The following is a 23,042-nucleotide window of genomic DNA, read 5'->3' on the forward strand; positions in this document are numbered from 1 at the left end:
CACAATAATGTAGTTCCAAGTTCTATCTCTACGTTTTGTTTCCTATTGACATAGCCCTAAGCAGAGAAGGGTGCATATCACTTTCATGGAAAGGGTTTGCCAAGCTTCCAAAAAACTACGAGTTTCCTGAAATCTCAGCACACATTTTTTTACCCAATCTTGATGACACTTTCAGGTAATGATCAGTACCCTAATCCCACTTGGCTCACCAAATTTTGTTCTTCTAGGTTAAACCGTTCGTTGGCAGTAACAGTTTTAATTTTTAGGTTTCACTCTGTTTTCTCCTATATGGATACATGTAGTTGGAAGTCTAAATCAAACACGGTTTGTGCTAGCTCTTTGAAACATAACACAATAAAGTAGTTCCAAGTTCTATCTCTATGGTTTGTTTCCTATTGATGTAGCCCTAAGCGATAACCAGCACAAATCACTTTCATGGAAAGGGGTTGCCAAGCTTCCAAAAAAATACGAGTTACCTGAAATCTCAGCACACATTTTTTTACCCAATTTTGATGACACTTTCAGGTAATGATCAGTACCCTAATCCCACTTGGCTCGCCAAATTTCGTTCTTCTAGGTTAAACCGTTCGTTGGCAGAAACAGTTTTAATTTTTAGGTTTCACTCTGTTTTCTCCTATATGGATACATGTAGTTGGAACTCTAAATGAAACATGGTTTGTGCTAGCTCTTTGAAACATGACACAATAAAGTAGTTCCAAGTTCTCTCTCTATGATTTGTTTCCTATTGATGTAGCCCTAAGCAGAGACTGGCGCAAATCACTTTCATGGAAAGGGGTTGCCAAGCTGCCAAAAAACTATGAGTTTCCTGAAATCTCAGCACACATTTTTTCACCCAATCTTGATGACACTTTCAGGTAATGATCAGTACCCCAATCCCACTTGGCTCACCAAATTTCGTTCTTCCTTGTTACACTGTTCGTTGGCAGTAACAGTTTAAATTTTTAGGTTTCACTCTGTTTTCTCCTATATGGATACATATAGTTGGAACTCTAAATCAAACACTGTTTGCGATAGCTCTTTGAAACTTGACACAGTAAAGTAGTTCCAAGTTCTATCTCTATGGTTTGTTTCCTATTGATGTAGCCCTAAGAGGAGACCAGCGCAAATCCCTTTCATGGAAAGGGGTTGCCAAGCTTCCAAAAAACTACGAGTTTCCTGAAATCTCACTACACATTTTTTCACCCAATCTTGATGGCACTTTCAGGTAATGATCAGTACCCCAATCCCACTTGGCTCACCAAATTTTGTTCTTTTAGGTTAAACCGTTCGTTGGCAGTAACAGTTTTAATTTTTAGGTTTCACTCTGTTTTCTCCTATATGGATACATGTAGTTGGAACTCTAAATCAAACACGGTTTGTGCTGGGTCTTTGAAACTTGACACAATAAAGTAGTTCCAAGTTCTATCTCTATGATTTGTTTCCTATTGATGTAGCCCTAAGCAGAGACTTGCGCAAATCACTTTCATGGAAATGGGTTGCCAAGCTTCCAAAAATCTATGAGTTTCCTGAAATCTCAGCACACATTTTTTCAACCAATCTTGATGACACTTTCAGGTAATGATCAGTACCCCAATCCCACTTGGCTCACCAAATTTCGTTCTTCTAGTTTAATCCGTTCGTTGGCAGTAACAGTTTGAATTTTTAGGTTTCACTCTGTTTTCTCCTATATGGATACATGTAGTTGGAACTCTAAATCAAACACGGTTTGTGCTAGCTCTTTGAAACTTGACACTATAACGTAGTTCCAAGTTCTCTCTCTATGGTTTGTTTCCTATTGATGTAGCCCTAAGCAGAGACTGGCGCAAATCACTTTCATGGAAAGGGGTTGCCAAGCTACCAAAAAACTATGAGTTTCCTGACATATCAGCACACATTTTTTCACCCAATCTTGATGACACTTTCAGGTAATGATCAGTACGCCAATCCCAGTTGGCTCACCAAATTTTGTTCTACCTTGTTAAACCGTTCGTTGGCAGTAACAATTTAAATTTTAGGTTTCACTCTGTTTTCTCCTATATGGATACATGTAGTTGGATCTCTAAATCAATCATGGTGTGTGCTAGCTCTTTGAAATTTGACACAATAAAGTAGTTCCGAGTTCTATCTCTATGGTTTTTTTCCTATTGATGTAGCCCTAAGCAGAGACCGGCGCAAATCCCTTTCATGGAAAGGGGTTGCCAGGCTTCCAAAAAATTATGAGTTTCCTGAAATCTCAGCACACATTTTTTCACCCAATCTTGATGACACTTTCAGGTAATGATCAGAACCCCAATCCCACTTGGCTCACCAAGTTTCGTTCTTCTAGGTTAAACCGTTCGTTGGCAGTAACAGTTTTAATTTTTAGGTTTCACTCTGTTTTCTCCTATGTGGATACATGTAGTTGGAACTCTAAATCAAACACGGTTTGTGCTAGCTCTTTGAAACTTGACACAATAATGTAGTTCCAAGTTCTATCTCTACGTTTTGTTTCCTATTGACATAGCCCTAAGCAGAGAAGGGTGCATATCACTTTCATGGAAAGGCGTTGCCAAGCTTCCAAAAAACTACGATTTTCCTGAAATCTCAGCACACATTTTTTCTCCCAATCTTGATGACACTTTCAGGTAATGATCAATAACCCACTCACACTTGGCTCACCAAATTTCGTTCTTCTAGGTTAAACCGTTCGTTGGCAGTAACAGTTTTAATTTTTAGGTTTCACTCTGTTTTCTCCTATATGGATACATGTAGTTGGATCTCTAAATCAAACACGGTTTGTGCTAGCTCTTTGAATCTTGACACAATAAAGTAGTTCCAAGTTCTATCTCTATGGTTTTTTTCCTATTGATGTAGCCCTAAGCAGAGACCGGCGCAATTCAATTTCATGGAAAGGGGTTGCCAAGCTTCCAAAAGACTACGAGTTTCCTGAAATCTCAGCACATATTTTTTTACCCAATCTTGATGGCACTTTCAGGTAATGATCAGTACCCCATTCACACTTGGCTCACCAAATTTCGTTCTTCTACGTTAAACCGTTCGTTGGCAGTAACAGTTTTAATTTTTAGGTTTCACTCTCTTTTCTCCTATTTGGATACATGTAGTTGGAACTCTAAATCAAACACGGTTTCTGCTAACTCTTTGAAACTTGACACAATAAAGTAGTTCCAAGTTCTATCTCTATGGTTTCTTTCCTTTTGATGTAGCCCTAAGCAGAGTCTAGCGCAAATCACTTTCACGGAAAGGGGTTGCCAAGCTTCCAAAAAACTACGAGTTTCTTGAAATTTCAGCACACTTTTTTCTCCCAATCTTGATGACACTTTCAGGTAATGATCAGTACGCAAATCCCAGTTGGCTCAACAAATTTCGTTCTTCTAGGTTACACCGTTCGTTGGCAGTAACAGTTTTAATTTTTAGGTTTCACTCTGATTTCTCCTATGTGGATGCATGTAGGTGGAACTCTAAATCAAACACGGTTTGTGCTAGCTCTTTGAAACTTGACACAATAAAGTATTTCCAAGTTGTATCTCTACGGTTTGTTTCCTATTGATGTAGCCCTAAGCAGAGAACGGCGCATATCACTTTCATGGAAAGGAGTTGCCAAGCTTCCAAAAAACTATGTGTTTCCTGAAATCTCAGCACACATTTTTTCACCCAATCTTGATGACACTTTCAGGTAATGATCAGTACGCCAATCCCAGTTGGCTCACCAAATTTTGTTCTTCCTTGTTAAACCGTTCATTGGCAGTAACAGTTTAAATTTTAGGTTTCACTCTGTTTTCTCCTATATGGATACATGTAGTTGGATCTCTAAATCAAACATGGTGTGTGCTAGCTCTTTGAAATTTGACACAATAAAGTAGTTCCAAGTTCTATCTCTATGGTTTGTTTCCTATTAATGTAGCCCTAAGCAGAGACCGGCGCAAATCCCTTTCATGGAAGGGGTTGCCAGGCTTCCAAAAAATTACGAGTTTCCTGAAATCTCAGCACACATTTTTTCACCCAATCTTGATGACACTTTCAGGTAATGATCAGAACCCCAATCCCACTTGGCTCACCAAGTTTCGTTCTTCTAGGTTAAACCGTTCGTTGGCAGTAACAGTTTTAATTTTTTGGTTTCACTCTGTTTTCTCCTATATGGATACATGTAGTTGGAACTCTAAATCAAAAACGGTTTGTGCTAGCTCTTTGAAACTTTACAAAATAAAGTGGTTCCAAGTTCAATCTCTATAGTTTGTTTCCTATTGATGTAGCCCTAGCAGAGGCCGGCACAAATCACTTTCATGGAAAGGGTTTGCCAAGCTTCCAAAAAACTACGAGTTTCCTGAAATCTCAGCACACATTTTTTCACCCAATCTTGATGACACTTTCAGGAAACGATCAGTACCCCAATCCCACTTTGCTCACCAAATTTCGTTCTTCTAGGTTAAACCGTTCGTTGGCAGTAACAGTTTTAATTTTTAGGTTTCACTCTGTTTTCGCCTATATGGATACATGTAGTTGGAACTCTAAATCAAACACAATTTGTGCTAGCTCTTTGAAACTTGACACAATAAAGTAGTTCCAAGTTCTATCTCTATGGTTTGTTACCTATTGATGTAGCCCTAAGCAGAGACCGGCGTAAATCACTTTCATGGAAAGGGGTTGCCAAGCTTCGAAAAAACTACGAGTTTCCTGAAATCTCAGCACACATTTTTTCACCCAATCTTGATGATACTTTAAGGTAATGATCAGTACCCCAATCCCACTTGGCTCACCAAATTTCGTTCTTCTAGGTTAAACCGTTCGTTGGCAGTAACAGTTTTAATTTTTAGGTTTCACTCTGTTTTCTCCTATGTTGATACATGTAGTTGGAACTCTAAATCAAACACGGTTTGTGCTAGCTCTTTGAAACTTGACACAATAATGTAGTTCCAAGTTCTATCTCTACGTTTTGTTTCCTATTGACATAGCCCTAAGCAGAGAAGGGTGCATATCACTTTCATGGAAAGCGTTTGCCAAGCTTCCAAAAAACTACGAGTTTCCTGAAATCTCAGCACACATTTTTTTACCCAATCTTGATGACACTTTCAGGTAATGATCAGTACCCTAATCCCACTTGGCTCACCAAATTTTGTTCTTCTAGGTTAAACCGTTCGTTGGCAGTAACAGTTTTAATTTTTAGGTTTCACTCTGTTTTCTCCTATATGGATACATGTAGTTGGAAGTCTAAATCAAACACGGTTTGTGCTAGCTCTTTGAAACATAACACAATAAAGTAGTTCCAAGTTCTATCTCTATGGTTTGTTTCCTATTGATGTAGCCCTAAGCGATAACCAGCGCAAATCACTTTCATGGAAAGGGGTTGCCAAGCTTCCAAAAAACTACGAGTTTCCTGAAATCTCACTACACATTTTTTCACCCAATCTTGATGACACTTTCAGGTAATGATCAGTACCCCAATCCCACTTGGCTCACCAAATTTTGTTCTTTTAGGTTAAACCGTTCGTTGGCAGTAACAGTTTTAATTTTTAGGTTTCACTCTGTTTTCTCCTATATGGATAGATGTAGTTGGAACTCTAAATCAAACACGGTTTGTGCTGGGTCTTTGAAACTTGACACAATAAAGTAGTTCCAAGTTCTATCTCTATGATTTGTTTCCTATTGATGTACCCCTAAGCAGAGACTTGCGCAAATCACTTTCATGGAAATGGGTTGCCAAGCTTCCAAAAATCTATGAGTTTCCTGAAATCTCAGCACACATTTTTTCAACCAATCTTGATGACACTTTCAGGTAATGATCAGTACCCCAATCCCACTTGGCTCACCAAATTTCGTTCTTCTAGTTTAATCCGTTCGTTGGCAGTAACAGTTTGAATTTTTAGGTTTCACTCTGTTTTCTCCTATATGGATACATGTAGTTGGAACTCTAAATCAAACACGGTTTGTGCTAGCTCTTTGAAACTTGACACTATAACGTAGTTCCAAGTTCTCTCTCTATGGTTTGTTTCCTATTGATGTAGCCCTAAGCAGAGACTGGCGCAAATCACTTTCATGGAAAGGGGTTGCCAAGCTACCAAAAAACTATGAGTTTCCTGAAATATCAGCACACATTTTTTCACCCAATCTTGATGACACTTTCAGGTAATGATCAGTAAGCCAATCCCAGTTGGCTCACCAAATTTTGTTCTACCTTGTTAAACCGTTCGTTGGCAGTAACAATTTAAATTTTAGGTTTCACTCTGTTTTCTCCTATATGGATACATGTAGTTGGATCTCTAAATCAAACATGGTGTGTGCTAGCTCTTTGAAATTTGACACAATAAAGTAGTTCCAAGTTCTATCTCTATGGTTTTTTTCCTATTGATGTAGCCCTAAGCAGAGACCGGCGCAAATCCCTTTCATGGAAAGGGGTTGCCAGGCTTCCAAAAAATTATGAGTTTCCTGAAATCTCAGCACACATTTTTTCACCCAATCTTGATGACACTTTCAGGTAATGATCAGAACCCCAATCCCACTTGGCTCACCAAGTTTCGTTCTTCTAGGTTAAACCGTTCGTTGGCAGTAACAGTTTTAATTTTTAGGTTTCACTCTGTTTTCTCCTATGTGGATACATGTAGTTGGAACTCTAAATCAAACACGGTTTGTGCTAGCTCTTTGAAACTTGACACAATAATGTAGTTCCAAGTTCTATCTCTACGTTGTGTTTCCTATTGACATAGCCCTAAGCAGAGAAGGGTGCATATCACTTTCATGGAAAGGGGTTGCCAAGCTTCCAAAAAACTACGATTTTCCTGAAATCTCAGCACACATTTTTTCTCCCAATCTTGATGACACTTTCAGGTAATGATCAATAACCCACTCACACTTGGCTCACCAAATTTCGTTCTTCTAGGTTAAACCGTTCGTTGGCAGTAACAGTTTTAATTTTTAGGTTTCACTCTGTTTTCTCCTATATGGATACATGTAGTTGGATCTCTAAATCAAACACGGTTTGTGCTAGCTCTTTGAATCTTGACACAATAAAGTAGTTCCAAGTTCTATCACTATGGTTTTTTTCCTATTGATGTAGCCCTAAGCAGAGACCGGCGCAATTCAATTTCATGGAAAGGGGTTGCCAAGCTTCCAAAAGACTACGAGTTTCCTGAAATCTCAGCACATATTTTTTTACCCAATCTTGATGACACTTTCAGGTAATGATCAGTACCCCATTCACACTTGGCTCACCAAATTTCGTTCTTCTACGTTAAACCGTTCGTTGGCACTAACAGTTTTAATTTTTAGGTTTCACTCTCTTTTCTCCTATTTGGATACATGTAGTTGGAACTCTAAATCAAACACGGTTTCTGCTAACTCTTTGAAACTTGACACAATAAAGTAGTTCCAAGTTCTATCTCTATGGTTTCTTTCCTTTTGATGTAGCCCTAAGCAGAGTCTAGCGCAAATCACTTTCACGGAAAGGGGTTGCCAAGCTTCCAAAAAACTACGAGTTTCTTGAAATTTCAGCACACTTTTTTCTCCCAATCTTGATGACACTTTCAGGTAATGATCAGTACGCAAATCCCAGTTGGCTCAACAAATTTCGTTCTTCTAGGTTACACCGTTCGTTGGCAGTAACAGTTTTAATTTTTAGGTTTCACTCTGTTTTCTCCTATGTGGATGCATGTAGGTGGAACTCTAAATCAAACACGGTTTGTGCTAGCTCTTTGAAACTTGACACAATAAAGTATTTCCAAGTTCTATCTCTACGGTTTGTTTCCTATTGATGTAGCCCTAAGCAGAGAACGGCGCATATCACTTTCATGGAAAGGGTTTGCCAAGCTTCCAAAAAACTATGAGTTTCCTGAAATCCAAGCACACATTTTTTCACCCAATCTTGATGACACTTTCAGGTAATGATCAGTACCCCAATCCCACTAGGATCACCAAATTTCATTCTTCCAGGTTAAACCATTCGTTGGCAATAACAGTTTATTTTTAGGTTTCACTCTCTTTTCTCCTATTTGGATACATGTAGTTGGAACTCTAAATCAAACACGGTTTGTGCTAGCTCTTTGAAACTTGACAATAAAGAAGTTCCAAGTTCTATCTCTATGGTTTGTTTCCTATTGATGTAGCCCTAAGCGGAGACCGGCGTAAATCACTTTCATGGAAAGGGGTTGCCAAGGTTCCAAAAAACTAGGAGTTTCCTGAAATCTCAGCACACATTTTTTCACCCAATCTTGATGACACTTTCAGGTAATTATCAGTACCCCAATCCCATTGGCTCACCAAATTTCGTTCTTCTAGGTTAAACAGTTTGTTGGCAGTAACAGTTTAAATTTTTAGGTTTCACTCTGTTTTATCCTATATGGATACATGTATTTGGAACTCTAAATCAAACACGGTTTGTGCTAGCTCTTTGAAACTTGACACAATAAAGAAGTTCCAAGTTCTATCTCTATGGTTTGTTTCCTATTGATGTAGCCCTAAGCAGATACCGGCGTAAATCACCTTCATGGAAAGGGGTTGCCAAGCTTCCAAAAAACTACGAGTTTCCTGAAATCTCAGCACACATTTTTTCACCCAATCTTGATGACACTTTCAGGTAATGATCAGGACAAGAAACCCAGTTGGCTCACCAAATTTCGTTCTTCTAGGTTAAACAGTTTATTGGCAGTAACAGTTTTAATTTTTAGGTTTCACTCTGTTTTCTCCTATATGGATACATGTAGTTGGAACTCTAAATCAAACATGGTTTGTGCTAGCTCTTTGAAACTTGACACAATAAAGTAGTACCGAGTTCTCTCTCTACGGTTTGTTTCCTATTGATGTAGCACTAAGCAGAGAACGGCGCATATCACTTTCAAGGAAAGGGGTTGCCAAGCTTCCAAAAACTACGAGTTTCCTGAAATCTCAGCACACATTGTTTCACCCAATGTTGATGACACTTTCAGGTAATGATCAGTACCCTAATCCCACTTGGCTCACCAAATTTCATTCTTCTCGGTTAAACCGTTCGTTGGCAGTAACAGTTTAAATTTTTAGGTTTCACTCTGTTTTCTCCTATATGGATACATGTAGTTGGAACTCTAAATCAAACACGGTTTGTGCTAGCTCTTTGAAACTTCACACAATAAAGCAGTTCCAATTTCTATCTCTATGGTTTGTTTCCTATTGATGTAGCCCTAAGCAGAGACCGGCGCAAATCACTTTAATGAAAAGTGGTTGCCAAGCTTCCCAAAAACTACGAGTTTCCTGAAATTTCAGCACACATTGTTTCACCCAATCTTGATGACACTTTCAGGTAATGATCTGTACCCCAATCCCACTTGGCTCACCAAATTTCATTCTTTTAGTTTAAACCGTTCGTTGGCAGTAACAGTTTAAATTTTTAGGTTTCACTCAGTTTTCTCCTATATGGATACATATAGTTGGAACGCTAAATCACACGGATTGTGCTAGCTCTTTGACACTTGACACAATAAAGTAGTTTCAAGTTCTATATCTATGGTGATTTTGGTATTTATGTAGCCCTAAGCAGAGAACTGCGCAAATCACTTTCAAGGAAAGGGGTTGCCAAGCTTCCAAATAACTACGAGTTTCCTGAAATCTCAGCACACACTTTTTTACCCAATCTCGATGACACTTTCAAGTAATGATCAGTACCCCAATCCCACTTGGCTCACCAAATTTCGTTCTTCTAGTTTAAACCGTTCGTTGGCAGTAACAGTTTTAATTTTTAGGTTTCACTCTGTTTTCTCCTATATGGATACATGTACTTGGAACTCTAAATCAAACACTGTTTGTGCTAGCTCTTTGAAACTTGACACGATAAAGTAGTTCCAAGTTCAATCTCTATGGTTTGTTTCCTATTGATGTAGCCCTAAGCAGAGACCAGTGCAAATCTCTTTCATGGAAAGGGGTTGCCAAGCTTCCAAAAAACTACGAGTTTCCTGAAATCTCAGCACACATTTTTTCACCCAATCTTGATGACACTTTCATGTAATGATCTGTAGCCCAATCCCACTTGGCTCACCAAATTTCGTTCTTCCAGGTTAAACCGTTCATTGGCAGTAACAGTTTAAATTTTTAGGTTTCACTCTGTTTTCTCCTATATGGATACATGTAGTTGGAACTCTAAATCAAACACGGTTTGTGCTAGCTCTTTGAAACTTGACTCAATCAACTAGTTCCAAGTTCTATCTCTATGGTTTGTTTCCTATTGATGTAGCCCAAAGCAGAGACCGGCGCAAATCACTTTCATGGAAAGGGGTTGCCAAGCTTCCAAAAAACTACGAGTTTCCTGAAATCTCAGCACACATTTTTTTACCCAATCTTGATGACACTTTCAGGTAATGATCAGTACCCTAATCCCACTTGGCTCACCAAATTTTGTTCTTCTAGGTTAAACCGTTCGTTGGCAGTAACAGTTTTAATTTTTAGGTTTCACTCTGTTTTCTCCTATATGGATACATGTAGTTGGAAGTCTAAATCAAACACGGTTTGTGCTAGCTCTTTGAAACATAACACAATAAAGTAGTTCCAAGTTCTATCTCTATGGTTTGTTTCCTATTGATGTAGCCCTAAGCGATAACCAGCGCAAATCACTTTCATGGAAAGGGGTTGCCAAGCTTCCAAAAAACTACGAGTTTCCTGAAATCTCACTACACATTTTTTCACCCAATCTTGATGACACTTTCAGGTAATGATCAGTACCCCAATCCCACTTGGCTCACCAAATTTTGTTCTTTTAGGTTAAACCGTTCGTTGGCAGTAACAGTTTTAATTTTTAGGTTTCACTCTGTTTTCTCCTATATGGATAGATGTAGTTGGAACTCTAAATCAAACACGGTTTGTGCTGGGTCTTTGAAACTTGACACAATAAAGTAGTTCCAAGTTCTATCTCTATGATTTGTTTCCTATTGATGTACCCCTAAGCAGAGACTTGCGCAAATCACTTTCATGGAAATGGGTTGCCAAGCTTCCAAAAATCTATGAGTTTCCTGAAATCTCAGCACACATTTTTTCAACCAATCTTGATGACACTTTCAGGTAATGATCAGTACCCCAATCCCACTTGGCTCACCAAATTTCGTTCTTCTAGTTTAATCCGTTCGTTGGCAGTAACAGTTTGAATTTTTAGGTTTCACTCTGTTTTCTCCTATATGGATACATGTAGTTGGAACTCTAAATCAAACACGGTTTGTGCTAGCTCTTTGAAACTTGACACTATAACGTAGTTCCAAGTTCTCTCTCTATGGTTTGTTTCCTATTGATGTAGCCCTAAGCAGAGACTGGCGCAAATCACTTTCATGGAAAGGGGTTGCCAAGCTACCAAAAAACTATGAGTTTCCTGAAATATCAGCACACATTTTTTCACCCAATCTTGATGACACTTTCAGGTAATGATCAGTACGCCAATCCCAGTTGGCTCACCAAATTTTGTTCTACCTTGTTAAACCGTTCGTTGGCAGTAACAATTTAAATTTTAGGTTTCACTCTGTTTTCTCCTATATGGATACATGTAGTTGGATCTCTAAATCAAACATGGTGTGTGCTAGCTCTTTGAAATTTGACACAATAAAGTAGTTCCAAGTTCTATCTCTATGGTTTTTTTCCTATTGATGTAGCCCTAAGCAGAGACCGGCGCAAATCCCTTTCATGGAAAGGGGTTGCCAGGCTTCCAAAAAATTATGAGTTTCCTGAAATCTCAGCACACATTTTTTCACCCAATCTTGATGACACTTTCAGGTAATGATCAGAACCCCAATCCCACTTGGCTCACCAAGTTTCGTTCTTCTAGGTTAAACCGTTCGTTGGCAGTAACAGTTTTAATTTTTAGGTTTCACTCTGTTTTCTCCTATGTGGATACATGTAGTTGGAACTCTAAATCAAACACGGTTTGTGCTAGCTCTTTGAAACTTGACACAATAATGTAGTTCCAAGTTCTATCTCTACGTTGTGTTTCCTATTGACATAGCCCTAAGCAGAGAAGGGTGCATATCACTTTCATGGAAAGGGGTTGCCAAGCTTCCAAAAAACTACGATTTTCCTGAAATCTCAGCACACATTTTTTCTCCCAATCTTGATGACACTTTCAGGTAATGATCAATAACCCACTCACACTTGGCTCACCAAATTTCGTTCTTCTAGGTTAAACCGTTCGTTGGCAGTAACAGTTTTAATTTTTAGGTTTCACTCTGTTTTCTCCTATATGGATACATGTAGTTGGATCTCTAAATCAAACACGGTTTGTGCTAGCTCTTTGAATCTTGACACAATAAAGTAGTTCCAAGTTCTATCACTATGGTTTTTTTCCTATTGATGTAGCCCTAAGCAGAGACCGGCGCAATTCAATTTCATGGAAAGGGGTTGCCAAGCTTCCAAAAGACTACGAGTTTCCTGAAATCTCAGCACATATTTTTTTACCCAATCTTGATGACACTTTCAGGTAATGATCAGTACCCCATTCACACTTGGCTCACCAAATTTCGTTCTTCTACGTTAAACCGTTCGTTGGCACTAACAGTTTTAATTTTTAGGTTTCACTCTCTTTTCTCCTATTTGGATACATGTAGTTGGAACTCTAAATCAAACACGGTTTCTGCTAACTCTTTGAAACTTGACACAATAAAGTAGTTCCAAGTTCTATCTCTATGGTTTCTTTCCTTTTGATGTAGCCCTAAGCAGAGTCTAGCGCAAATCACTTTCACGGAAAGGGGTTGCCAAGCTTCCAAAAAACTACGAGTTTCTTGAAATTTCAGCACACTTTTTTCTCCCAATCTTGATGACACTTTCAGGTAATGATCAGTACGCAAATCCCAGTTGGCTCAACAAATTTCGTTCTTCTAGGTTACACCGTTCGTTGGCAGTAACAGTTTTAATTTTTAGGTTTCACTCTGTTTTCTCCTATGTGGATGCATGTAGGTGGAACTCTAAATCAAACACGGTTTGTGCTAGCTCTTTGAAACTTGACACAATAAAGTATTTCCAAGTTCTATCTCTACGGTTTGTTTCCTATTGATGTAGCCCTAAGCAGAGAACGGCGCATATCACTTTCATGGAAAGGGTTTGCCAAGCTTCCAAAAAACTATGAGTTTCCTGAAATCCAAGCACACATTTTTTCACCCAATCTTGATGACACTTTCAGGTAATGATCAGTACCCCAATCCCACTAGGATCACCAAATTTCATTCTTCCAGGTTAAAACATTCGTTGGCAATAACAGTTTATTTTTAGGTTTCACTCTGTTTTCTCCTTTATGGATACATGTAGTTGGAACTCTAAATCAAACACGGTTTGTGCTAGCTCTTTGAAACTTGACAATAAAGAAGTTCCAAGTTCTATCTCTATGGTTTGTTTCCTATTGATGTAGCCCTAAGCGGAGACCGGCGTAAATCACTTTCATGGAAAGGGGTTGCCAAGGTTCCAAAAAACTAGGAGTTTCCTGAAATCTCAGCACACATTTTTTCACCCAATCTTGATGACACTTTCAGGTAATTATCAGTACCCCAATCCCATTGGCTCACCAAATTTCGTTCTTCTAGGTTAAACAGTTTGTTGGCAGTAACAGTTTAAATTTTTAGGTTTCACTCTGTTTTATCCTATATGGATACATGTATTTGGAACTCTAAATCAAACACGGTTTGTGCTAGCTCTTTGAAACTTGACACAATAAAGAAGTTCCAAGTTCTATCTCTATGGTTTGTTTCCTATTGATGTAGCCCTAAGCAGATACCGGCGTAAATCACCTTCATGGAAAGGGGTTGCCAAGCTTCCAAAAAACTACGAGTTTCCTGAAATCTCAGCACACATTTTTTCACCCAATCTTGATGACACTTTCAGGTAATGATCAGGACAAGAAACCCAGTTGGCTCACCAAATTTCGTTCTTCTAGGTTAAACAGTTTATTGGCAGTAACAGTTTTAATTTTTAGGTTTCACTCTGTTTTCTCCTATATGGATACATGTAGTTGGAACTCTAAATCAAACATGGTTTGTGCTAGCTCTTTGAAACTTGACACAATAAAGTAGTACCGAGTTCTCTCTCTACGGTTTGTTTCCTATTGATGTAGCACTAAGCAGAGAACGGCGCATATCACTTTCAAGGAAAGGGGTTGCCAAGCTTCCAAAAACTACGAGTTTCCTGAAATCTCAGCACACATTGTTTCACCCAATGTTGATGACACTTTCAGGTAATGATCAGTACCCTAATCCCACTTGGCTCACCAAATTTCATTCTTCTCGGTTAAACCGTTCGTTGGCAGTAACAGTTTAAATTTTTAGGTTTCACTCTGTTTTCTCCTATATGGATACATGTAGTTGGAACTCTAAATCAAACACGGTTTGTGCTAGCTCTTTGAAACTTCACACAATAAAGCAGTTCCAATTTCTATCTCTATGGTTTGTTTCCTATTGATGTAGCCCTAAGCAGAGACCGGCGCAAATCACTTTAATGAAAAGTGGTTGCCAAGCTTCCCAAAAACTACGAGTTTCCTGAAATTTCAGCACACATTGTTTCACCCAATCTTGATGACACTTTCAGGTAATGATCTGTACCCCAATCCCACTTGGCTCACCAAATTTCATTCTTTTAGTTTAAACCGTTCGTTGGCAGTAACAGTTTAAATTTTTAGGTTTCACTCAGTTTTCTCCTATATGGATACATATAGTTGGAACGCTAAATCACACGGATTGTGCTAGCTCTTTGACACTTGACACAATAAAGTAGTTTCAAGTTCTATATCTATGGTGATTTTGGTATTTATGTAGCCCTAAGCAGAGAACTGCGCAAATCACTTTCAAGGAAAGGGGTTGCCAAGCTTCCAAATAACTACGAGTTTCCTGAAATCTCAGCACACACTTTTTTACCCAATCTCGATGACACTTTCAAGTAATGATCAGTACCCCAATCCCACTTGGCTCACCAAATTTCGTTCTTCTAGTTTAAACCGTTCGTTGGCAGTAACAGTTTTAATTTTTAGGTTTCACTCTGTTTTCTCCTATATGGATACATGTACTTGGAACTCTAAATCAAACACTGTTTGTGCTAGCTCTTTGAAACTTGACACGATAAAGTAGTTCCAAGTTCAATCTCTATGGTTTGTTTCCTATTGATGTAGCCCTAAGCAGAGACCAGTGCAAATCTCTTTCATGGAAAGGGGTTGCCAAGCTTCCAAAAAACTACGAGTTTCCTGAAATCTCAGCACACATTTTTTCACCCAATCTTGATGACACTTTCATGTAATGATCTGTAGCCCAATCCCACTTGGCTCACCAAATTTCGTTCTTCCAGGTTAAACCGTTCATTGGCAGTAACAGTTTAAATTTTTAGGTTTCACTCTGTTTTCTCCTATATGGATACATGTAGTTGGAACTCTAAATCAAACACGGTTTGTGCTAGCTCTTTGAAACTTGACTCAATCAACTAGTTCCAAGTTCTATCTCTATGGTTTGTTTCCTATTGATGTAGCCCAAAGCAGAGACCGGCGCAAATCACTTTCATGGAAAGGGGTTGCCAAGCTTCTAAAAAACTACGAGTTTCCTGAAATCACAGCACACATTTTTTCAGCCAATCTTGATGACACTTTCAGGTAATGATCTGTACTCCAATCCCACTTGGCTCACCAAATTTCGTTCTTCTTGTTTAAACCGTTCGTTGGCAGTAACAATTGTAATTTTTAGGTTTCACTCTGTTTTATCCTATATGGATACATGTATTTGGAACTCTAAATCAAATACTGTTTGTGCTAGCTCTATGAAACTTGACACAATCAAGTAGTTCCAAGTTCAATCTCTATGGTTTGTTTCGTATTGATGTAGCCCTAAGCAGAGACCGGGGCAAATCACTTTCATGGAAAGGGGTTGCCAAGCTTTCAAAACACTATGTGTTTCCTGAGAACTCAGCACACATTTTTTAACCCAATCTTGAAGACACTTTCAGGTAATGATCAGTTCCTGAATCCCACTTGGCTCACCAAATTTCGTTCTTGTTTTTTAAACCGTTCGTTGGCAGTAACAATTTTAATTTTTAGGTTTCAATCTGTTTTCTCCTATATGGATAAATGTATTTGGAACTCTAAATAAAACACGGTTTGTGCTAGCTCTTTGAAACGTGACACAATCAAGTAGTTCCAAGTTCTATCACTATGGTTTGTTTCCTATTGATGTAGCCCTAAGCAGAGACCGGGGCAAATCACTTTCATGGAAAGGGGTTGCCAAGCTTTCAAAACACTACGAGTTTCCTGACATCTCAGCACACATTTTTAAACCCAATCTTGATGACACTTTCAGGTAATGATCAGTACCCCAATCCCACTTGGCTCACCAAATTTCATTCTCTAAGTTAAACCGTTCGTTGGCAGTAACAGTTTTAATTTTTAGGTTTCACTCTGTTTTCTCCTATATGGATACATGTTGTTGGAACTCTAAATCAAACACGGTTTGTGCTAGCTCTTTGAAACTTGACATGATAAAGTAGTTCCAAGTTCAATCTCTATGATTTGTTTCCTATTGATGTAGCCCTAAGCAGAGACTGGCACAAATCATTTTCATGGAAAGGGGTTGCCAAGCTTTCAAAAAACTACAAGTTTCCTGAAATCTCAGCACACATATTTTCACCCAATCAAGATGTCACTTTCAGATAATGATCAGTACACCAATCCCACTTGGCTCACCAAATTTCGTTCTTCTAGGTTAAACCCTTCGATGGCAGTAACAGTTTTAATTTTTAGGTTTCACTCTGTTTTCTCCTATATGGATACATGTAGTTGGAACCTAAATCAAACACGGTTTGTGCTAGCTCTTTGAAACTTGACACAATAAAGTAGTTCCAAGTTCTATCTCTATGTTTTGTTTCCTATTGATGTAGCCCTAAGCAGAGACTGGCACAAATCACTTTCACGGATAGGGGTTGTGAATCTTCCAAAACACTACGAGTTTCCTGAAATCTCAGCACACATTTTTTCTCCAAATCTTGATGACACTTTCAGGTAATGATCAATACCCCACTCACACTTGGCTCACCAAATTTCGTTCTTCTAGGTTAAACCGTTCGTTGGCAGTAACAGTTTTAATTTTTAGGTTTCACTCTGATTTCTCCTATATGGATTCATGTAGTTGGAACTCTAAATCAAACACGGTTTGTGCTAGCTCTTTGAAACTTGACACAATAAAGAACTTCCAAGTTCTATCTCTATGGTTTGTTTCCTATTGATGTAGCCTTAAGAAGAGACCGGGACAAATCACTTTCATGGAAAGGGGTTGCCAAGCTTTCAAAAAACTACGAGTTTCCTGAAATCTCAGCAGACATTTTTTCACCCAATCTTGATGACACTTTCAGGTAAATATCAGTACCCCAATCCCACTTGGCTCACCAAATTTCATTCTTCTAGGTTAAACCGTTCGTTGGCAGTAACAGTTTTAATTTTTAGGTTTCACTCTGTTTTCTCCTATATGGATACATGTATTTGGATCTCTAAATCAAACACGGTTTGTGCTAGCTCTTTGAATCTTGACACAATAAAGTAGTTCCAAGTTCTATCTCTACGGTTTTTTTCCTATTGATGTAGCCCTAAGCAGAGACCGGCGCAAATCACTTTAATGGAAAGGGGTTGCCAAGCTTCGAAAAAACTACGAGTTTCCTGAAATCTCAGCACACATTTTTTCACCCAATCTTGATGACACTTTAAGGTAATGATCAGTACCCCAATCCCAGTTGGCTCACCAAATTTCGTTCTTCTAGGTTAAACCGTTCGGTGCCAGTAACAGTTTTAATTTTTAGGTTTCACTCTGTTTTCTCCTATGTGGATACATGTAGTTGGACCTCTAAATCAAACACGGTTTCTGCTAACTCTTTGAAACTTGACACAATAAAGTAGTTCCAAGTTCTATCTCTATGGTTTGTTTCCTATTGATGTAGCCCTAAGCAGAGACCGGCGTAAATCACTTTCATGGAAAGGGGTTGCCAAGCTTCCAAAAGACTACGAGTTTCCTGAAATCTCAGCACATATTTTTTTACCCAATCTTGATGACACTTTCAGGTAATGATCTGTAGCCCAATCCCACTTGGCTCACCAAATTTCGTTCTTCCAGTTTAAACGGTTCGTTGGCAGTAACAGTTTTAATTTTTAGGTTTCACTCTGTTTTCTCCTATGTGGATGCATGTAGGTGGAACTATAAATCAAACACGGTTTGTGGTAGCTCTTTGAAACTTGACACAATAAAGTATTTCCAAGTTCTATATCTACGGTTTGTTTCCTATTGATGTAGCCCTAAGCAGAGACCGGCGCAAATCACTTTCATGGAAAGGGGTTGCCAAGCTTCCAAATAACTACGAGTTTCCTGAAATCTCAGCACACATTTTTTCACCCAATCTTGATGACACTTTCAGGTAATGATCAGTACCCCAATCCCACTTGGCTCACCAAATTTCGTTCCTCTAGGTTAAACCGTTCGTTAGCAGTAACAGTTTTAACTTTTAGGTTTCACTCTGTTTTCTCGTATATGGATACATGTATTTGGAACTCTAAATCAAACACGGTTTGTGCTAGCTCTTTGAAAGGTGACACAATCAATAGTTCCAAGTTCTATCACTATGGTTTGTTTCCTATTGATGTAGCCCTAAGCACAGACCGGGGCAAATCACTTTCATGGAAAGGGGATGCGAAGCTTTCAAAACACTACGAGTTTCCTGACATCTCAGCACACATTTTTAAACCCAATCTTGATGACACTTTCAGGTAATGATCAGTACCCCAATCCCACTTGGCTCAACAAATTTCGTTCCTCTAGGTTAAACCGTTCGTTGGCAGTAACAGTTTTAATTTTTAGGTTTCACTCTGTTTTCTCCTATATGGATACATGTTGTTGGAACTCTAAATCAAACACGGTTTGTGCTAGCTTTTTGAAACTTGACACAATAAAGTAGTTGCAAGTTCTATCTCTATGGTTTGTTTCCTATTGATGTAGCCCTAAGCAGAGACTGGCGCAAATCACTTTCATGGAAAGGGGTTGCCAAGCTTCCCAAAAACTACGAGTTTCCTGAAATGTCAGCACACATTGTTTCACCCAATCTTGGTGAACTTTCAGGTAATGATCAGTACCCCAATCCCACTTGGCTCACCAAATTTCGTTCTTCTAGGTTAAACCGTTCGTTGGCAGTAACAGTTTTAATTTTTAGGTTTCACTCTGTTTTCTCCCATATGGATACATGTAGTTGGAACTCTAAATCAAACACGGTTTGTGCTAGCTCTTTGAAACTTGACACGATAAAGTAGTTCCAAGTTCTATCTCTATGATTTGTTTCCTCTTGATGTAGCCCTAAGCAGAGAACGGAGCAAATCACTTTCATGGATAGGGGATGCCAAGCTTCAAAAAAACTACGAGTTTCCTGACATCTCAGCACATATTTTTTCACCCAATCTTGATGACACTTTCAGGTAATGATCAGTACCCCAATCCCACTTGGCTCACCAAATTTCATTCTTCTACGTTAAACCGTTCGTTGGCAGTAAAAGTTTTAATTTTTAGGTTTCACTCTCTTTTCTCCTATATGGATACATGTAGTTGGAACTCTAAATCAAACACGGTTTGTGCTAGCTCTTTGAAACTTGACACAGTAAAGAAGTTCCAAGTTCTATCTCTATGGTTTGTTTCCTATTGATGTAGCCCTAAGCAGAGACTGGCGCAAATCACTTTCATGGAAAGGGGTGGCCAAGATTCCAAAAAACTACGAGTTTCCTGACAGCACACATTATTTCACCCAATCTTGATGACACTTTCAGGTAATGATCAGTACCCCAGTACCACTTGGCTCACCAAATTTCGTTTTTCTAGGTTAAACCGTTCGTTGGCAGTAAAAGTTTTAATTTTTAGGTTTCACTCTGTTTTCTCCTATATGGATACATGTAGTTGGAACTCTAAATCAAACACGGTTTGTGCTATCTCTTTGAAACTTGACACAATAGAGCAGTTCCAAATTCTATCTCTATGGATTGTTTCCTATTGATGTAGCCCTAAGCAGAGACTGGCGCAAATCACTTTCATGGAAAGCGGTTGCCAAGCTTCCAAAAAACTACGAGTTTCCTGAAATCTCAGCACACATTTTTTCACCCAATCTTTATGACACTTTCACGTAATGATCAGTACCCCAATCCCACTTGGCTCAGCAAATTTTGTTCTTCCAGGTTAAACCATTCATTCGCAGAAACAGTTTGAATTTTTAGGTTTCACTCTGTTTTCTCCTATATGGATACATGTAGTTGGAACTCTAAATCAAACACGGTTTGTGCTAGCTCTTTGAAACTTGACACAATAAAGAAGTTCCAAGTTCTATCTCTATGGTTTGTTTCCTATTGATGTAGCCCTAAGCAGAAACTGGCGCAAATCACTTTCATGGAAAGGGGTTGCCAAGCTTTCAAAAAACTACGAGTTTCCTGAAATCTCAGCACACATTTTTTCACCCAATCTTGATGACACTTTCAGGTAATGATCAGTACCTCAATACCACTTGGCTCACCAAATTTCGTTCTTCCAGGTTAAACCATTCATTCGCAGAAACAGTTTGAATTTTTAGGTTTCACTCTGTTTTCTCCTATATGGATACATGTAGTTGGAACTCTAAATCAAACACGGTTTGTGCTAGCTCTTTGAAACTTGACACAATAAAGAAGTTCCAAGTTCTATCTCTATGGTTTGTTTCCTATTGATGTAGCCCTAAGCAGAGACTGGCGCAAATCACTTTCATGGAAAGGGGTTGCCAAGCTTTCAAAAAACTACGAGTTTCCTGAAATCTCAGCACACATTTTTTCACCCAATCTTGATGACACTTTCAGGTAATGATCAGTACCTCAATACCACTTGGCTCACCAAATTTCGTTCTTCCAGGTTAAACCGTTCGTTGGCAGTAACAGTTTTAATTTTTAGGTTTCACTCTGTTTTCTGCTATATGGAAACATGTAGTTGGAACTGTAAATCAAACACGGTTTGTGCTAGCTCTTTGAAACTTGACACAATAAAGTAGTTCCAAGTTCTATCTCTATGGTTTGTTTGCTATTGATGTAGCCCTAAGCAGAGACCGGCGCAAATCACTTTTTTGGAAAGGGGTTGGAAGCTTCCAAAAAACTACGAGTTTCCTGAAATTTCAGCACACAATTTTTCACCCAATCTTGATGACAATTTCATTTAATGATCATTACCCCAATCCCACTTGGCTCACCAAATTTCGTTCTTCTAGGTTAAATCGTTCGTTGGCAGTAATAGTTTAAATTTTTAGGTTTCACTCTGTTTTCTCCTATATGGATACATGTAGTTGGAACTCTAAATCAAACACGGTTTGTGCTAGCTCTTTGAAAGTTGACACAATAAAGTAGTTCCAAGGCCTATCTCTATGGTTTGTTTCCTATTGATGTAGCCCTAAGCATAGACTGGCACAAATCACTTTCATGGAAAGAGGTTGCCAAGCTTCCAAAAAACTACGAGTTTCCTGAAATCTCAGCACATATTTTTTCACCCAATCTTGATGACACTTTCAGGTAATGATCAGTACCCAATCCCACTTGGCTCAACAAATTTCGTTCCTCTAGGTTAAACCATTCGTTGGCAGTAACAGTTTTAATTTTTATGTTTCACTCTCTTTTCTCCTATTTGGATACATGTAGTTGGAACTCTAAATCAAACACGGTTTGTGCTAGCTCTTTGAAACTTCACACAATAAAGTAGTTCAAAGTTCTATCTCTATGGTTTGTTTCCCATTGATATAGCCCTAAGTGGAGACTGGCGCAAATCACTTTCATGAAAAGGGGTTGCCAAGATTCCAAAATAATACGAGTTTCCTGAAATCTCAGCACACATTTTTTCACCCAATCTTGATGACACTTTCAGGTAATGATCAGTACCACAATCCCACGTGGCTCACCAAATTTCATTCTTCCAGGTTAAAACATTCGTTGGCAGTAACAGTTTTAATTTTTAGGTTTCTCTTTCTTTTCTCCATTATATGGATACATGTAGTTGGAACTGTAAATCAAACAAGGTTTGTGCTAGCTCTTTGAAACTTGACACAATAAAGTAGTTCCAAGTTCTATATCTCTGGTTTGTTTGCTATTGATGTAGCCCTAAGCTGAGACCGGCGCAAATCACTTTTTGGAAAGGGGTTGGAAGGTTCCAAAAAACTACGAGTTTCCTGAAATCTCAGCACAGATTTTTTCACCCAATCTTGATGACACTTTCAGGTAATGATCAGTACCCCAATCCCACTTGGCTCAGCAAATTTTGTTCTTCCAGGTTAAACCATTCATTCGCAGAAACAGTTTGAATTTTTAGGTTTCACTCTGTTTTCTCCTATATGGATACATGTAGTTGGAACTCTAAATCAAACACGGTTTGTGCTAGCTCTTTGAAACTTGACACAATAAAGATGTTCCAAGTTCTATCTCTATGGTTTGTTTCCTATTGATGTAGCCCTAAGCAGAGACTGGCGCAAATCACTTTCATGGAAAGGGGTTGCCAAGCTTTCAAAAAACTCCGAGTTTCCTGAAATCTCAGCACACATTTTTTCACCCAATCTTGATGACACTTTCAGGTCATGATCAGTACCTCAATCCCACTTGGCTCACCAAATTTCGTTCTTCCAGGTTAAACCGTTCCTTGGCAGTAACAGTTTTAATTTTTAGGTTTCACTCAGTTTTCTCCTATATGGATACATGTAGTTGGAACTGTAAATCAAACACGGTTTATGCTAGCTCTTTGTAACTTGACACAACAAAGTAGTTCCAAGTTCTATCTTTATGGTTTGTTTCCTATTGATGTAGCCCAAAGGAGAGACCGGCGCAAATCACTTTTACGGAAAGGGGTTGCCAAGCTTCCAAAAACTACGAGATTCCTGAAATATCAGCACACATTTTTTCACCCAATCTTGATGACACTTTCAGGTAAAGATCTGTACCCCAGTCCCACTTGGCTCACCAATTTTCGTTCTTCTAGGTTAAACAGTTCCTTGGCAGTAACAGTTTCAATTTTTAGGTTTCACTCTGTTTTCTCCTATAGGGATACATGTAGTTGGAACTCTAAATCAAACACGGTTTG

Source organism: Spermophilus citellus, assembly GCF_964194105.1.
Source record: "Spermophilus citellus genome assembly, chromosome: 11".
NCBI classification, from domain to species: Eukaryota; Metazoa; Chordata; class Mammalia; order Rodentia; family Sciuridae; genus Spermophilus; species Spermophilus citellus.